The 18,695-nt window shown below is 47.9% G+C and overlaps 2 long non-coding RNA genes across 2 annotated transcripts; both read left to right on the top strand.

The window, feature by feature from the left end:
* Positions 1-1,024: 1,024 nt before the first annotated feature.
* LOC129380269 (uncharacterized) lies at positions 1,025-3,906 on the top strand. The gene is made up of 2 exons (XR_008608290.1): positions 1,025-1,319; positions 3,523-3,906. It is a non-coding gene; the product is annotated as an uncharacterized lncRNA (long non-coding RNA).
* A 4,634-nt stretch (positions 3,907-8,540) lies between these two features.
* LOC129380268 (uncharacterized) lies at positions 8,541-11,677 on the top strand. The gene is made up of 2 exons (XR_008608289.1): positions 8,541-8,822; positions 11,323-11,677. It is a non-coding gene; the product is annotated as an uncharacterized lncRNA (long non-coding RNA).
* Positions 11,678-18,695: the final 7,018 nt, after the last annotated feature.

The following is an 18,695-nucleotide window of genomic DNA, read 5'->3' as shown; positions in this document are numbered from 1 at the left end:
GCAAATGGCGGACACTCTAGTAGACTTGTTGCCGGTGCTCATGTGCATCCGCCATTTGCGTGTCCAACACCACAGTAGATACTGCGGCTGTCTCCACCGGGCGAGGAGGACGTCGAGGCACTCTGTGCAGTTCTACACCGTGACGCCCAAACGTTGCGCTGAGGAAACAGGTGGCTGAGGCTGCGAGAAGGCCTTCAAAACCCTGCGATTCCAAAGCGTGAAGCGGACGAACATAGTGGCCGCCGTGACCATGCCGAAGTACAGGAACGCGAGGTCGAGGAAAGGTAACAACGGCGACAATTCCCTGAAGTGCTTTCTAGCCGGTGCTACTCGCGGTTATCGAATTCTTTCTGTCCATGTGTGCCTCTGCACATCACGTCACACGTGTTTACTTATCTAGCTTTTGTTTGTTGTAATTCATACCGACAACAAAGCTACGAGCCTTACTTCGCGTGTTATTCTAACATTTTGATGTCCATTGATTGCTTCGCCATTTGACGAAATTGTCTGTTTTTAAAATAAACAAACAAAAAAGCTGTCTAACGGCCGGATTTGAACAGAGGACATGTAGCACAGAAGCCCGATTTTGAAACCATTAGGGCACGGGCGCGTTTCCCGCATAATGGCACGCCTAATAGTGAAATCCTAGTTTTAATATGTAAACCATGGAAATTGTTTAAAATTAACACGTCATGATTACGCCAAATTGTGGACCGCTCCGGAAGGTTATGCAGATTTAAAAGTGTACGCTGGTCCCCAAGATGGTGCAGTGAAGAAATTTTCGTGACGGACGCTGCCCCTACCACCCTCACGCGAGGAGTGAAACGATAAAGCACGATGCGCAGCGACACCGACCCTATCTCACCCCCACTGACTCATTGCGCTTTGATCGATATCAACTGAGATTTGAATTGTCTTGCAACTTCTGAATTTTTTTCTTCATTTGGCGCGTTATCTTGCCCGCGTATCTGTTGCACGCCCCCGCAGTCATGCAAGATGCGCTAAACTCGTTATCGCACTGAACTGTACAGATCCAATCCAGAGGAGTGGCAGCTGCGCACGCTGGGCCTTGAGGATATAAGAAGCTCACCGCAAGATGCGCTCGGCTACTTCCTTTTCAGAAACCGCACCGCACCGTTCCTACTTCAAGCGGTGACTACATTCCTGCTGCTAGCGTCCCAGCGATTGCCAAATGGAAGTCAGAAGAATGAATCGGCGGAATGCGGCTTTGAGAATTGCCAGGCAAAGGCAGAACAGGCTCCGGATGCAGGAGGACGTTAGAGTTGAATTCAGGCCGGCACCTGGTTTCTCCTTTCTCGGTAAGGTTACTGTCTTTGAATTTATGGTCTAGTGCGCAGCGCATTAGCGGCGTCGATTATAATGGAACTAGTTCATTGGCGTGTATGTTTCATACGATGAAATATTGGTGATGAAATATTTGCGATTATTACGTTACCTTCGTCCTGAAAGCAAAAAAGTTAACATCTGCCATCGGCTATTTTCGTATTGCGCTGACGGCATACCCTTAGGTATATTTTGTCAATGAGATTAGCTGGTTTTTCTTTAGCAGTTAAGCCTAGAGACGGCGTCGAGCCATATAAGTGGTTTCATGGTGACTTATAATATGGCCGTGGTTATATGTTGACGCGCGGAGGGTTCTAAACTCCAACTTCTTCACTGCCTATTTTTCTTTACTACTCCGCTCTAGTACGGCATGTGCACCTGGTGACGGCCAAACGCCAAAAAGACACCGAGCAGACTATGTGGCGCGTCTAAACATATCGAAAGGCATTCGCCATTCCGCTTCACTAAGCGGGCTGCGAGGAAATGCTGACAGAGTTGGAACAATGCCCCACTGTCATATTAATGTGTGCGCTGTTACTGATTAAAGCGCCAAAATATTTATTGCTTGGACTCGCCCACTGATTTGGGGAGCACATGCTGACAGGACGGCGAGCGCTCTATGAGCGGACGAACTTTTGCGAACGAACACATCCTTAGGGGCTCTGGCCTTTCCTATGGCCGAGAAGCCTTGTGGCTTCCATTGCGTTGTACGGCCCTACTGAGATAGCGTATCACCGTTATACGCATGGTAGCAAAACGATCTCAGCACCACATTTCCCTCTAGTGATTTTTACAGTGAACCCTATATGCCCTGCAGCTTTAGCTCGTGCTAACGTGCGCGAGGTACATATAGCAATGCTATTTTTTTTTCACTTCAGCACTCGCGTAGTCCTAAAAGGGGACGGGGACGTTAGCCCTCGCGGTAACTGGTGGAGCAGCGCATAATTCCACCATGCAAACAGAAATGGCTGAACATTTGCTCCTGCCGCTAAGGCAAAGCACTTCTGTCATGAGCTGTTCTGCGCATGCTTTGTAATGCTGTAACTTTCTGAACCATGCTGGGCTCTAGCGTGGTAGTACTGCACCGAACGCATGTGGCCACCGCTATGAAAGGGTGACCAGCGGTACGGTCACGCGCAATGTCTTCTTGGAAATTCTATTTCAGCCAGCTTCGCTCCTTTCTTTCAGAGCGTCCTTGTGTCATTCCATGCCATGCACTTTCCGTACCAAATTGCGTCGTTCCAGTGCCTTTGCGACATCTCGTCGAGCGCCGTCCGTTCATTAAACTCACCGCCTCTAGTGTATTACGCATTGAATTGTCTTTGTAATTATGGCGTGTATGTGCAAGTCACAATCTGCTGATGAGGCACGCCGTAATAATTCTGACCACCAGGGCTTTTCGTTAACGCGGACTTAAATTTAAGCACACGGGTGTACTTGCTTTTCGCCCCCGTAGCATGCGGCCGCCATGGCCTGGCTTTGATCCCGTGAACTCGTGCTGAGCAGTGCGACACCGAAGCCATTAAGCAACCACGACGGGCGAATTATCTGCTTCAACCCATTTCTGCTTTATTTAGGTTAACGCACTGTCAACCCGCGTCCACTCGGACCCTTCCTGCCACGTTTCCCTTGAATGCTCGGGTTATCGCCTACAGTTCTGTCGTATTTGCCTTCGTGCTCCAACATGTTTAAAAGCACTGCTTCCATGCGCTTTCGCGGCACTCGGAGTCTATTTTACTTCAGTTTATTGCCTGCTTGCAGAAACGCGACCGTGGAGCATCGCATTTGTAGCGCATCTCATCCATGTGAACGACGGTAATGTGCTAGGACGATTAATCGCAATAGTGCGCAGGAAAGGGCCGCTGAAACGGGATTGCGGACTCGCGTGGTACATCTAAAATGCTCGCGTATCGCACATCGCGGAAAGAAGGAAACCTGGACGCTGCCGGCATGTGGCTCTCAAGCATTCGCCAACGAAACTCTTGTCGGAATAGTATTCCAACCATATTTGGGACGATGGAATACGCGCAACATGCAAACAGTGTCACGTGGCATTACCGCGGTGCGCTAACCAATGCGACGCGCTTCGGTCACCATCACGCAAACGCGGCTTAGTAAAGTTCTTTGGCCGGTCGAGGAATGATTCTGATGCTGTCTTGTGCCTGCTTTTTCCCGCAGATATGGCAAGGGCACCTGTGCGACTCTTCCTTGATGCCCTGATGGTACCTCTGCGCTTCATGTCAGACATTCTGCAGGAATTTTTCGTGGCCATGGTGTCATTCTACAGCCGTTCGTGGGTGATCCTGCAGGCAGACTTGTAAAAGCCCCGTCACTGAAGAGCCCCTGACCTTTCCTGCGAAATGCACCTTAAAAAAAAAAGAAACTGCCAAGGACACACAGAGGGTCCCGCCGACCTGCAAATTTCAAAAAAAGTCAACTGCACCATTTTTACCATGCGCCGATCATTTTGGTTTTAAACTCTCAGCACATTGCCTTCACTTCAGCATTCACCCATTCTTGTAGACCACATGAAGCAATAAAGGTCATTTCATGGGAATTGTACACGCGATGGCGTCTTTCTGCTAATCCTCACCCAGTTCTTCAGGTCTGAATTACTATACGGCCTCGAAGCTGCACGTCAACGCAATAACACAAATCGCTATGTGTTGTAGAACCAAGAACCCCACTGCTGCGATTCGTGTGCTTGTCTGGTCCGCCTGCGCGCAGCGCTGGCCACAATTTTACCGCAGAGGTGTTCATGGCCAAGTGAACATCGTTTCCGTATCTTCACAGGTCAGTCTCAAGGAATTATATATATATCACAGGTTGTCAAAAAAAAAAAAAACTGTGCAAGTAGTTGATCAAATTGCCAAAACAAGTAAAATATGGTTCGAGGCTATTTTGACCTCATAAGGCAAATGTAGAATTGCTTTCTTCTGTTTCATAATGCACTAGTTCGTTCTTAGCGGCCACTACGCACGTCTGTTTCTCCCACAAAACTTCCACGTACCTAGGCCAAGCTCGATCCAAATAGGTCCCGAAGGTTTGGGCGAAAAGCGGTTCAGTACAAATTGTCACCGACATCAGCAAGAGTGGTCATGGGAGCAGCGATTTAAGCTCAACTATGTTAGGAGAGAACACATATTGGGAAAGAAAAAAAAAGCGTTTTTAATGGAAGCGAGACAGATTCATTCTACGAAAATAAAATTTCGCCTCAATTGTATATACCTGACAAATTAAGAAAATACAGGTTTATTTACTTTGTCAATAATAAATACATTTTCAGTGCCCATCCTTACAAGGGGCGTCGGCGCCGCTATCGCTCGCAATGAGATGCAGCTCTGGAAATGCTCAGAAAGGCGCGCTCATAAAGTTCACCTATTGAAATACGCCCACCTCATACATTGTGCTTTTTTGCTTGCCGACGTTTGTCTGCATGTAGTGACGCGGGTAGCTTCATCGCTTCTTAAGCTGTTTCGTCAAATGTAGTGAGTTACGACCCCCAGATAAATATTCAGTTGTTTTCGTGTGACTGTTCTGGCCGACGGGCTTGGCGTCCGACGATAGGACCAGCCCTCTACACTTAAAGCTTTCGTCGGCCTCTAAAGAAAGTATGTTTTGTGCAGGGGTGCGATTCCGACTACCATACGGCTGGCCTGCGTCGCTTACCGCGCTGAAAGCTCAAAACGCCCATCAAGTCGAAGGGCGGGGCATTTGAATATATAGGCAGGCCAACAAAACAAATTTCGCGCCTTCAAAAAGAAAATGACGTCAGTTCTGTTTTTAGTGGATAGGGAGTCACGTTATTTTTGTTCCGCCAGAAGTGTTCCCTCCACATACAGATAACGCTAAGCCTCATGAACCACCAATGAACCGCCATGTTTTGAACGTATGGGCTCCTATGGAAGCTTCGCTACCAGGTGTATTTACCTCGCATAGGTTATAAGGGATGCAGTAATGGTGGATTCCGGATTAAATTTGACCAAGTGGTATTCTTTAGGTTCCACCCGAAGCACGGTACGCGAGCACTTTCGCATTCCGCAAACCTTGGAATGCGGCCGGGATCGAACCCTTGACTTCGAAGTAGGCAACGTTAGCAAAGCTAACATCAGCAAAACTACCAGTGTGGATGACGCTTTCTCACTTCCTTCCTATATAGCTCAAATCTTTTTTTTTTCTCGTTCAGTGCTTGCTTTGGCTCAATTTTGTTAACCTAACTTCACACTCAGCTAATTCTGTTACCGACTTTGCTTGTCTGTAGCTGATATTTTCTTTTTGTAATGAACTTGATTGCTATGTAGGTGAACACTGCTCGCTCAATGCATGGCCCTGAGCAAATTTGATCCCGTTACGTGTTTTTTTTTCTTCGGCGTGCTGAGCCGCGTCCTGGAGTATAGTCACTGCTGGCAGTCCATATCCAGCACCAGTATGGGACCAGACCATGGTTGAAGGTTTTGTGTTGACATTCGCGGGTCTCTATGGCCTATGACAATATGCCATGTCGCCATCGTGTTCGCAGCTGTGCTCTTGCGTATGCCGCCATATGCTGCAGCGGCCCGCGATCTGCACCTGTACCGATATGCGGTGACCTGTGACCTGCGACTTTGCACCGACTTGTGTCTACAAGTGCGAGATCAGAAAAATATGGCGAAGACATCCAAGAACAACGCCGCGGGTTCGACTTAAGGTGGCGTTTGGAATTGTTTTATTTGATATTTTTGCTGCCGCAGTGAACCTCGGTACGTCAATTTCAGCTTTTTGCTTTCTGAGTTGTGGAGGGTGCCGTGCACATATTTTTTTCTTCCTTTCCTTTATACTTATTTTTCTGCTGCTATGGGCATCTGCGTCGCAGTTTGTCATCGTGATGTTTCCTACGCAAGCTTCAGGGATTGCGCGGGCGGTGACTGCGTACGGTTGTCGCCGAGATGTGCCTGGCTTAGGTGATTGGATGACTGTCACTTCAGCAGACCTGTGAATGTCAACCAGATCCAGAATCAGACTCTGGGGGGCAATCGGTGCATTCGGGCACCACAGCGATAGGCACGCCGGTCGAAAAGTGCAACTCAGGATGAGGCTTGTGTGTGCTGCAAGAAAAGCCCGGGAACAACTGGACTCGTTGTGATTGAACGCCAAGACCCAGTGAGACCCGCAGGTAACGTCCACCTTCCAGAAGCGTTGGGAGAAGCTGCGAACACTATCTGGTAGCTCTGAACGCCCAGACCCAAACCTAAATTGTTTGGACGCCGTGGTCCAGAGAAATGGACTCATCACTAAGACCGCAAACTCCGTTCGACAACGACAACTCGGGCTAATTGTCGTTCAGAAATAAAGCTTACGTATCTCGCTTTTGATACTTGTCGATCCGGGCACCTATCACGTAGCACATACCCATTCCGGGAGATTGGGCAGGGAATTTCACACTTCCCGTGGCGCATAATCAGCTGCACATAAACCGTGGCGCAAGTTGTCGATTCGGACACATAACCAGTGGCACCTTTTCAGTTGTAGATACCCAATTACCCTAGATTTTGATTCAGCAACGCAACCGGGCCCAGCACACGTAATGTGGGCAGGAACAGCAAAGAATGCTTCGGTTTGCGCTTTCATGTAGCAACAGCTACAAAACCTACGAATGCTGCATGAAGCAAACAGGGTAGAGTTTATTGGGTTCATAGCAAGAACACATTGATCTGGACAGATCACGTGGTGCGTAGAATTGCAGGTTGGCAACTAATGCAGCGCAATGAGGGATGAAGGAAGCGAAACGTAGTCATGGGTACAAGCTGATTAGTGAAAGGAATGAGATAACTAACTTGGTAATTTTAGAAAGGCATTGCATTGACCTGATGTAGTTCTGTTGACCGTGGACGTAGGTGACGGGCATTATACTTCGGCTGGAAGCCTTCGTTCAGTAGTTGACATACCTTAGTTGGATGTGGTGACGAAGAAACAGAGTTAAACCAAGGTCCCATATGGCGTGTCTCAAGTATGATACTCAAGCAAAACACTTAATGTACCATATTTTCCAGCATTTACTGCAGAAACGTCTAAAGCAACAGACAGCAAAGGAGACATACGGAAACACTTACTGGTCAATGAGGTGAAAAATTTTCCGGAGTCGGCGTTCTGCCCGTTGCATATACAAGTGGAGAAGAGCAGAGGAACCAGCAGTTGCCCATACATTCCGGCTTTCAGTCTCATTCTGACTTTAAGATCTTTGCTGGTGTTTGTTTTCAACGAGAGAGACAGAAATTTCGCACTTTGATGGCTTCGGAAGCGAAGGTATTCCCAATACAAAAAGAATCGGAGCTCACACGACAAGTTGAAACTGTTATGACAGTCGCGATTGCAGAAAGCTTCGAATTGTCCCAAAAATAGGGGTCATTTGTGCTAGAAATAAAATCTGCAAGTGTGGCGTATCGACCTTGATTTGCAAACTTTTTTTTATATTTCTTAGCGAAGAAACTTCCAAAACAACAGACAGCACCGGATACATACACAAGGGCTTGTGTGCGCAGAAACTAAACGTTTTGAAACTTCAAGAAGCAAACAAAGCACGCGAACACTCCATATGTTCAGTATACCCAATTTACAAACATTGCAGCACATAATATTGTACACATGTTAAGGCGGTTGCAGCGTACGCACACAATAGGAACTCAGCTGATTCACTTAGTAGTTCCTTTAAACTTTAGTTTAAATGCATTTATTCTTCAGAAGGAGTCGAGAGGAAAAGCAGTGAATCTAGATTTGTGCACAATCTCTGCCTATTTTCGTAAACAAATGGACGCATATATAATAGAATTTGTACTCTATACACTGTACGTAATGACTGCATTGCTGCTCCTGCTGCATTTCCTTAGGCGGCCACGGCCCCTCTCAGGCTGTAATCACTGCTTTCTGCCTCGAATGCTCCTTTTAGAAATAATAGACAGATCGCGAAAAAGAAATTCGTAAATGAATCTGGTCTGAATGTACGATTCGTGGGCTCATATCGCTGTCGCTTTATTCCGTGTCTACTACGGTCTCTCATGATTAGCTAGAGAACATGCGCGCTGCACTTGCGGCTTACTTCTACGAAGCCTGGCGTGCTTCAATATCGCCCTATATTGTGTCGTCAAATTTTTCAGCCTTCCTTTTGTTTATTATCTTCTCTACTTACTCATCTCGTATGTCACGCGGGCGCACTGGTTTTACTCGTCACTGCAGGAACTGCACCCTGCCAAGCCAGAGCTGTTTTAACTGCGCATGCTCGGCCTTGATGATATAACAACTGAGGGGCTGGATGCACTCGGTATTTCCTTCGCATAACCCGTACAGGTGACTCTTCGGAGAGTAACTTCAGTCTTTGAGCAGGCGTCCCAGTGGAAGCCACACGCTACCTAAAAGAATGCCATGGCGGGCGGTGACACCGATTCGTGGGAAATCCAGGCCTTCTTTGGCTCAGGAAAAGTGGGTCCGCACGCTCAGCTTTACCGGTAAATTTACTTTCTTGATGCTAATGCTGTTGTGGCGGCGCGAATAGTGTCGAGGCTGTGGGTTATACAGCCACTGGTTCGTTGCTTACTCGAAGCCTTGATGACTAGGGCAATGTAACAGGGACACCGAAATATGTGCTTGTCAGATCGTATTTCGTTGGACTGTCCTGGCGCTCCTTATTCATACTTAGTCCTTGCGCCATACGACACTCCACAGTATCTTTATTTCGTTATTTTTATTTGTTTGGGCATATAATTTGATGATGTGTGACTAGCATGGCGCTGGAAATGTAGGTTGCAGAAGGGCTTTGCAGCTTTTAACGGCAGAGCGACCTGTGAGCTCTGTGCACTTACGAACCGTGCATCCAGTCCTTTCTTTTACTTTATTTTCTTGCCAGCGCAACTTCGACTTAAGCTTTGAAGATAATTGGGGAGCTTTACTCAATGCCCCTGTAGTGCTGGAGGCAGGTTTGGCCGAGCCTTTCGTCGGCGCCTGCAAAATATTCCCACAGCGGCCACTGGGCGCTAGGGCTCACGGGACGTGCAAGTTTGTTTGCTATCATACATTGCAATCGAGGGCACTATTTCGGGTTACGCTATTACAGCGGTGTGTATTTCGTCCGTTAAAAGGGCTCACTAACAATGCACTACGTACTCCACCCGCCGAGGAGGACGGCTCTCTTTTGCAATAAGCTCGATTTGAACACAAGGCTGAAAAAAAAAAAAAACGCGGTAGATCCCACGCCCTGTGGAAATCGATGTTGTGCGAGGCAGTCTGCGGGGAGCCTGCCAAGGTAACAAAGCGACCATGAGAGCACAAAGATGTAGGCGACTGCTTCATGACATACATGACGCACATGTCAACATATTAATGTCATGGCCGATCATTTGTGTTCGTCATACTGTTGTCATACTACGCCAGTTTGGGTACATGTCAAGTTAACGAAACAGCCACGACAGTACCAAGACGTAGGTGGCTGGACAGACGGATAGATACTGTCAAAATGGTAAATTTGTGCCGAGAAATGCTTCGCATTTGAAAACTCATCCTGTGGACAGGTTCACTATCGGTGAAGGAACGAGCATGCGCAAGGACATGCATCGACAGAACTTCTTGTTTCTTAGAGCGATGCATTTCCTTTAAATAAAATCTGCTCGTCATCCTTCTGGGTAAACACTGCCAAAATACTGTTTGGCACACGCTCTCAGATCCCGTAATAATATATCTCTGCCTATCCGTGGCAGCCCATTGCACAATTCATCCGGGCAAAGGCAGCAGGTTGAACATTTGCTTCCGCCGACGAAGGTAACGTTGTCGCAATCTGCTGTCCACACATGTTCGATATTCCGTTGCCTCGATGAAGGTGCTACCATGTCATGTTGGTAACGATGTTCAGCCGAAAGAAGTACCTAGGCAGTAGGGGTACAATAGCCTCTTTGAAATGGATGACAATTGCAATGGCCACGAACAGTGAGTTATTCGAAGTGCTAGTCAGTCAGCTATTCTCCGTTACTATTTGAGCCGTTATTTGCTTCTTTAGCGCTCGTGCGTCGTCTCTTCGCTTGGCGCATTGTTTTGTCACACCGCATATCCACTATTACTTATTACATGACCTATACGAATTGGCTTCACCTGTGTCGTCAGTTACTTGGCTTAACTTTGTAGTCTTTACTGCCCTCACCCCGTCAGTCAACCACCTAATAGACGAGGGGCTCATGCTCTCGTTTCCTGTCCCCTATAGCCAGCCTCGATCCCCTTATGCCTGATGTTTACGAAGGCGTTCCACACTGCTTGCTATTCCCTTTACTATAGGCTTACGCATTTCTGACATTGCTTTAACGCATCCTGTCTACGTGTGGGGAATGGCGAAAGCGCATGCGCTCCTGGAATGTTTTGCATAGGCACGCCTATTATCGCAGTTAATAGATACACATGGTTGTTAGTCACTCTGCTTCGGATCGTAGTTATCAACGCAAACACAATGGGCTTAAACTGTACATTCTCGTCCTGTATGCAAAAGGAGGCTTCTGGCTTCAAATCTGATTTTCGACCGATACGCAATATAAGGCTACGCCATGAAACTGCAACGGTAACAAGATTGTCGCCAAGTTTTCCCCAGCGTGGGCATTGCCATCAGTTTGCTTTCGTCATTATCTTGATGTATATTGCTGTGGCGTCATGACCTAGATGTGTTTAATTACGCGCATTCTTCTTTTTCGTCCTCACAGCGTACGAAAGTACCGTAGGACTGTGCATTATTGGTTGTGACTCGACTTGCAGGCAGCACCGCTCCTCGCATTCGCCAAGTTCTCTCTCTCTCTCTTTCAAATGCGTCGGTTCACATCGCGCACACTTAATATCATTTGCACGCTTTTTCCCACATCTTTTTCATACGTTGGCAGATGCCCAGCTCTGTGTCTCTTCCAGTTCTATTTATTATAATAGTTGTCATGCCCAGTTTTAGTCCTGATGCTTCCATGTGCCTGTTTCTTCCCACAGATTTCCTATGCTTATGCATCTGCGTCGTCTATGTTTTGTTGTGGCTGGAATGTCGCCTCATTTTATACGTGGCTCGCTGTTTTGTGGCATGGCTTTTTTCAATGGAGCGCCATGACTCGCCACGGCGTCGTCTATGATTCCCCCCGCATCTCCTGCGAAATGAATCTCAAACCGAATCGACCGAAGACATCCAGAGGTTCTGGCCTACCTGCAGCCACAGGAAACAAGGACACAATTGAGCCAATTTCAGCATGCACTGATCACAACGCTTTTAACCTCGCACTGTATTTGAAAGAGGTCGCACATTTCAGCATTCTGTAGGCCCAATTGGCAAATAAACACAACTTCAAGGGAATTTCATGCGTAATACCATTTCTTCCGGTTCGCCTTGTGGCACACTGCGTGGCTATCGGAGGCAACGTACTTTCCCCCCCTTGTTCTTCTGAACTGGTTGCCCTTGTGCTAAGCTTCGAACATCCACCGGCGATCTTGACATTTTCATGTCAAGGTTGCCAGAGGAAGGCTGAAGCTTAACATGAGGGCAACTAGCCCAAGTGTGTGTGTACTGACCTACAAAGTCCCACGAAACTGCGGACCCCTTTCCGTGGGCCGAACTGAGGAATCCGGTGGCGCGCGCTTGACCAAGACTGCTGACGTGAGGAAAGCGGAATGAGACGAGGCTGACCTCACTACGCCTGCGCCGCTCTTTGTTCCTGCCGACTAGGGTGCCTCGATGCGCGCGCCCTCTCGGAGGGTGGAGTCATTCTGTGAAGGGGTCAGTGCCGCCTTCCGCCGGCCGCCATTGCGCTCCCCGCATTTCCTCACGCTCGGCCGAGAGAGAAACGTGCGCGGCGTTTTCTGGTCCGAAATGCCCGGGTGTTGCGTGCGTGCCCAGTGCACGAACCTTTCACGGAATGACTGGAAGAAGCACTGACTTCAGTTGAGTGCAGCATTTTGCACCATATTGGTGGCTTTCTTGTGAAAGGAATCTTGAAAGAAACGAAAAACTGCGAGCGAGCAAGGCTGCAATGCTGGGCTCGACGAGCCATGAGCATGCATATTTAACTGCACTAAAAGAGTACGTTCATGATGGTAAGAACTTATGTTATCCGAGCGGTGAAGTTATGAGCTTGCTCACATCCTGCGAAGAGCACTTTAAAGGAATCACGTCCTGGACTGGCAACCTGTTCACCCTGAAGTCTCCTCTAAAGGCTGTGACAGAATTTTTAATCAAGAGGGCTCAGTGCAGTCTAGAGGCATGCCAGTGACACAAGGATTCTCTGGAGCACATGCTGATATTAAGTTATGCAAGAGTAAGGCTACGCATTCATCTGCGCCAGCTCGAAGCTGCGAGAATTAGTGGGCACGGAAGCAAGACATGCGCTGCAGTTAATTTGTAGTGAGTTGTAGCACTTGTTGTTTTTCAAATCCTTAATGTTCCCGACGAAATAAACAGGCTATCACATCGCAAATTGCTATCTATTGAATGCACTTTTTCTCAGTCTTGAGAAGCCGTGTGGCCACTTTATTTTAGCAGCATCAATGACCGGTTTATAGCAATTACCAGTTGACAATATATTCGTGCATGAAATATGCTAAACAGGGCTTTATAGTCAATCACTACGTGAGAGTTGTGATTTAGTGCTATATAAGCCACATGTAAGGCACCAAATAATCTGGTATGCACTCAATATTTTGTTTACCCTCATCTGCATATTTACAGTACGGTAAAAAAATTCAGCACAAAATTAAGAATAACTATGGAAGCTCTGCTAAACAGAATACGACCACAACATAAAACGTTCAGTGAAAGCGCATGCTATATACTCAAGCTAAACAACAAATGCGCCAGAAATGGTTCATCTCGTAGTATTAGTGTGTAATATCCCACAGAACAAATATAAATTACATTTCGAACTACAATGAAGCAGTAAAAGCGGCCCGGATTTATAGGCTCCGTAGCTATCGCGCTCGACTGCTGATCCTGAGGACGCGGGAGCCACCCAGCCGTGGCGGCAGAGTTTCTGTACTAGGTCGGTATCTGTGCATGTTAATAAAACCTCAGGTGGTCGAAATTTCCGATGCCCTCTACCACGGATCCATCACACCCGATGCTACGAAATCACAACGAAAGGCCGTGGATGTGATATTGGTTGAAATATGCGACGTTAAAAAATTCGCAAATCTCAGCACAGGTAACACAGACACAACCAGGTAAGACAGACAGGTAACACAGACACAAATGAAAAGCTGCCACATTAACTGCAGTTTCCGTGACCCCGAAACAACCATTCAACATTGGTAGAACATCACTTACACACGGCCTCGTTTCAACCGCAGAGTGCATTGTTATTTGACTGTTACGATCATTGCTTTCTACTCAGCGTTGTAGCATTCAGCCGTAAATGGTCTGATGACTAATTCGAAAACATGATTTGAAAGTAGGGTGTGCGATGACAATTATTCTTTTGTCCTGTGGCGGCACGCGGTTTGTTAAACAAATTCGGGTTTCAGGTGGCAGCCAAACAGTCTTTACGCTTTGGTTAAAGGCACGGGACTCGCACACAGACACAGCGGAAGACGGCGGGACTCATGCCTGCGTATGTTTCGTGCCTTTAACCAAGGTGAACAGTCACCAGCTAGCCCGACAAGAGGTTCTTTTAAGGTCTGCGCGGCTGGGGTGGACGGCTGTTTTCTGCTACCAGCAAGTCCAGTTGGAAATTCCGCTTCAAAAATCAAAATGACAGAATATTCAATTGATTCTTTCACACTGCTGATGCGAAAATTGTGTTCTCGACATATCATTGAGGCAGCACACGCTATCAAAGCGAACTGTACATGCAGCTGCGCGACGCCCGTTGACTGCCTACGGAGCGGGCATCATAATGGCGGACGCCGTAGCAGACGACGCGGTTGTCTTCACCCTGCACGGCGGCAGAGGGTACTGCGCGCGTCGAGCCACACTTCCGCCGACAACGGGTCGCCAAAGGGATTTCCGGCAGAGCCTGCTCATTGTTAAGCAAGTCACCACCAGTCGCCTCATCGGTCACGTGCGCTCTGGCCGCTAATTGTACGCTATTCTTGCTATATATATATATATATATATATATATATATATATATATATATATATATATATATATATATATATATATATATATATATATATATACAAACGTTTAGTCTGCTCCAAGAGTGTCTTTCGTCCTCGACCCCGAAGTCCCAATAGCCTACCTCTAACTTATTTGGCGTCGAAGCTGTATACCAACGTTAAATACCAACCATTTTGTTATCACTTAAGCAAGAACCGCACTGGTACGATTAGTTCAACACTGCTCCACTACCTAAACAGCATTCCTCCCAGCAACGTTTTTCCAAGGACCGCTTATGACTACATGAAGACTTGTGTTTGTGTGTATAGACGTGTGTATCTATTCCCCGCATGCCTATTTCTAATAAGACTATCTCAAAATTTAATCTTTTTGATCAAAATATTGCGAATAATTAAGAGTGCACTTAGAGGTAATTTTGTCTTTCTGTAAATAACAGTATCCACTTTATAATGCACTAGTTTGACGCTTAGCGATGCCTACACGCTAAGACTTCTCCCACGAAACTGTAGAGTGGGCAATGAGGAATGGTTCCGAGAGGAACTCAGAAATAATTTCAAACATTCATCTAAATTAATGTACAAGTTGCACTTTCAATGTGACCGCCGATGCCATGTATACAAGCTGTCAAAGTCGGGTCGTTGCCGTCAGCAGTGGAATGCCATAGCCGGTGGCTCCAGTGCGGCGGGTGTTTTCGGCAGTTTTGCTATATGGTTTCATGTGTACTGCTATGGGAATTTGGCTGAGTCAATGTAACACTCTGGACACTGTTAAGAATGGCCATACGGGGTGGCAACGTGCCAGCTTTCAGCCCGCTGCACGTGTTTCAAGCCCACCAGTTCGGAGAACTGCGAAGAGCCGACAGCCACGAGGCGCGTGATCAACTCCGGAAATTGGTACTTGGCCGCACCACCAGGGACAAAGCAGTTCTACGAGGCCCTCTGACGTCGGCACTGAAAGCTGGGCAGTACCGAGAACTGCGGATGACCGGCAGCCACGTGGCGCGCGGTCAGCTCAGGCATGTGGCACTCCGCCGCGCCACACCAGACGGAGCAGTTCTACGAAGCCCTCGGTCGTCGACTCCGGAGCCTTTGTGTGTATGGTTTCGCACCTGTGTGTTTGCGTGTGTTTGTGCGATAAACGATAGTGTGGGGCGGCGGCAAGTTTACAATGCTTGGACGAACCTTCCCGACCATTCCTGCTCCGACCCACCTCATCCTCCAAGCCGGCACACCTCACCCTCCATTCCTGATCCGTCCTCGTCCGAACGATGACGTCGAACAATGACGTCAAGCGGAGAGCTTATAAGCAGCGTTTGCCGGCTGCTAGGGAGTGCTCGTGTCGTGCTCGTGTCGTGATCATTGTCGGGAGCTGACTGCTCTGTCATACGCGAAATGTACTAGGGAGCTGTGTGCTCGTAAACTGTTTGCTGTATGTTAGTTTTGCGGGCTCCATATGGGAGTCGCGCTAGCCAGCCAATGTATGTCCTGTTTTAAATGTAAATCCTGCAATTAAATCCTGCTCGCCCAGTCCTGTCGTCCCAAGTTCATCTCTACAGCTACGACTGTCAAATCTTACATCTGGTTGGCAGCGGAGGGATCAGCCTACGGCTCCTAGACCAGCCTACGGCTTCTAGATCGGCCTTTCGACTTGGAGACAGCAACGGCAGCTGACGGACGTTGGCACATGGTGACCGACCGGCATCCTGATCAAGTTGGAGGCGACTTGAGATTGACCACCTCTTGCAACTGACTGGATACGGCGGGGAAGGACTGGTGATATGGTGCTGCTTCAGTGGGTAAGCGTTTGGTCTTGGCTGTAAGATTTACCAGGCTTCAATTTCACTGTGTTTTTGGATTTGATTCGCTGGGATCTTTTACTTGTATTTTGATTTGCGTGGGTATCGCAACAAGTATTGTGTGACAGCAGAGCCAAAGCTTAAAGTAGCGACCATGGTCCTAATCTGTTTGACGAGAGCTGACCTGTTGTGGTTGTGTGAGGAGATAGAGGTAAACGTAGAGGAGGACTTGACGGAATCAGAAATTCGTAAGACAATTCTCGAAAGTGAGAATGATTTGAAATTCATAGAGCAAATGGGCAAACGAATTCTAAGTAAGAAACGAGAACAGGAAGCAATTAGGCAAGAACAGAAAGAATTTGAGCAAGAACAGGAAAAAGCTAGGCAGGAACTGAAAAGCATTGCACAGGAAGAAGGCCTAACAGAAGTAACGAGGCGGTACATTGATGCATTGAACAAAAAGATTCAAGGTATTGAGCAGTCAATCGAGCGAAGTCAACAGCGGCTCGAGAAATCTGTAAGCTGGACGCAGCGAAAGTGGCAGGAAGTAAATAGCAGATTTTGTTCAAAAGCCAAGGAAAGTAGTAGTACCTGTGAGAGTAGCAGCACGTTCACAAGTGAACTCGAAGTGCTAGCAGCTAACGAAGCCTTAGTGGCAGCAGAGGCCGTTAAAGGCCAGAGTGAGAGCGACGAGGTGCTGTGCCAACAGGTGACTGTAGAGACAGCTAGGCCAGCTGCGAACAAATTGGCACAGTTACTGCGCGTGTGCGTCGCATCTCATGGTAGCGAGGTCGTTAGCGAGGTACAGAATACTACGGACTTGACAGACGCGAGCACCCATGTCAGGTCAGATCTGCGTGCAGAAGTGAAGTGCGAGCTGGACGATGCAGTTGAGAATAGTTCTCGGGGTGGCGAGCTCCGTAGCTCACGAGAGCACAACTGCATTGTTCAGGGATCGGTGCGGCTCTCCGCCAGTCTAGATAGCCTAGATAGGGATGATTCAGTTGTTAATCATTCGGACTGTGCGCGTGAGACAGCGATCGATACCGACGGGCTGTGTGCAGAGGCACAGCGTGAGCTGGGCAATGTAGTAGAGGGCAGTTCGCAAGAGTGCGAGTTGTCTAACTCGAGTAAAGCCTGCTGCATTGTTCCAGAGTCGGTTGAGCTGTCCGCCAGTCGAGGCAGAGAGAATGTCGATTTAAAGGAAAATCACTCAGACTGTGCGGGTAAGAGACCGATCCGGGCCGACGAAATGTGTACCGGCCAGCACGAGGCACGAGAAGGCGACATGAAAGTGAGTGCAAAGAGAAAGCGCCGAAAAAAGAAGAGCGGTAAAGACCGAACGACGGTAACCGATGTAGCGCCGCCAAAGATGGCGAGAGACCCAAGAGGGCAGGGCGCGAGGAAAAAGGTGCGGTCGTCACTGACGATGTTGACGCATCGAAAACGTTCGAGGCACCGGTCAAAGGGGGACCGAGAAGCTTGTTCTGCACGGACGCGGACAAAGGGCACGGGGCAGTCAAATTCCTCGTCGTTCCGTCGTTCTCTTCGAAGCTCAGCGTGCAGTACAAAGAAGCGCAAGGTGGCAAGACGAGACCAGGCGGGGAGTAGCGACGCGGTCAGTCGAGGTCATGTTGAAAGCGGGGCGCGAGGACGCAAATTGGCAGGAGACCGTAACGTCTTCGGGGAGCTGATAGTGAGTCAGCCCTTTTGTTGTTCCTCCGTAGCCAGAGTAGCTTTTAAACCGCGACCACCTCGGGTTCGGCTGAAAGTATGAGTCAGACGAAAGCGTTTGGAAAGGGAGGCCAAGAGCCCTTCCGTAGAAACATGTTGTTTTGTTTGATTTTTTGAGCATCGGAGAATTTTCGCGAATTGAGACTAGGATTTCTTTCAATATGTAAGGTTTGAGCTTTGTTTGTGTTTTCGTTTGGGAAGCTCCGAGATTTGAAAGATGCGTTTTATGTAAACCTGTAGTCTCGCGAGGTGTTCATTAATAAGTATATAGGCTTTCTTTTTTTGTGTGTAAGTAACCTGTGTGACAAGGTTATCGTTGAGAGGCCTATCGTAACGCGCGTGTCTGTTATTTAACCTTCTTTCTTTTTAAGTGTTTTCTGAATTTTCTAAGGTTAAGCGCGTGAATTTTCAGTAAGTGCGTGATTTGCACTGAGAAGAGCTCTTAGGTCCATTAGCGCGTGTCCTGTGTGGACGGAAGGAAGCAGAATGTTGATGACTGGGTTGCTCGTGTGTGTCGAAGGCAGCCGTATTCTGACTTCTCTAGTACGCGTGCGTAGAGCTAGTTATTAGAAGACACATTTGTTCGAAGGTTCCTCTGTGTTGCGTAAGTTACGCAAGTGTGGTTGTTTGCTTAAGGAACGTGTCCTGTGTGGACTAAAGGAACAAATGTGAGTCAGCGTGATGAAAACTTTGTTGGATGCAAGCACGTGTTCGGAATAGGGACCACAAAGC

Source organism: Dermacentor andersoni, chromosome 10, assembly GCF_023375885.2.
Source record: "Dermacentor andersoni chromosome 10, qqDerAnde1_hic_scaffold, whole genome shotgun sequence".
In the NCBI taxonomy this organism is placed as follows: domain Eukaryota; kingdom Metazoa; phylum Arthropoda; class Arachnida; order Ixodida; family Ixodidae; genus Dermacentor; species Dermacentor andersoni.
The sequence above is the reverse complement of the archived record's forward strand: the minus strand, read 5'-3'. Positions and strand labels throughout refer to the sequence as shown.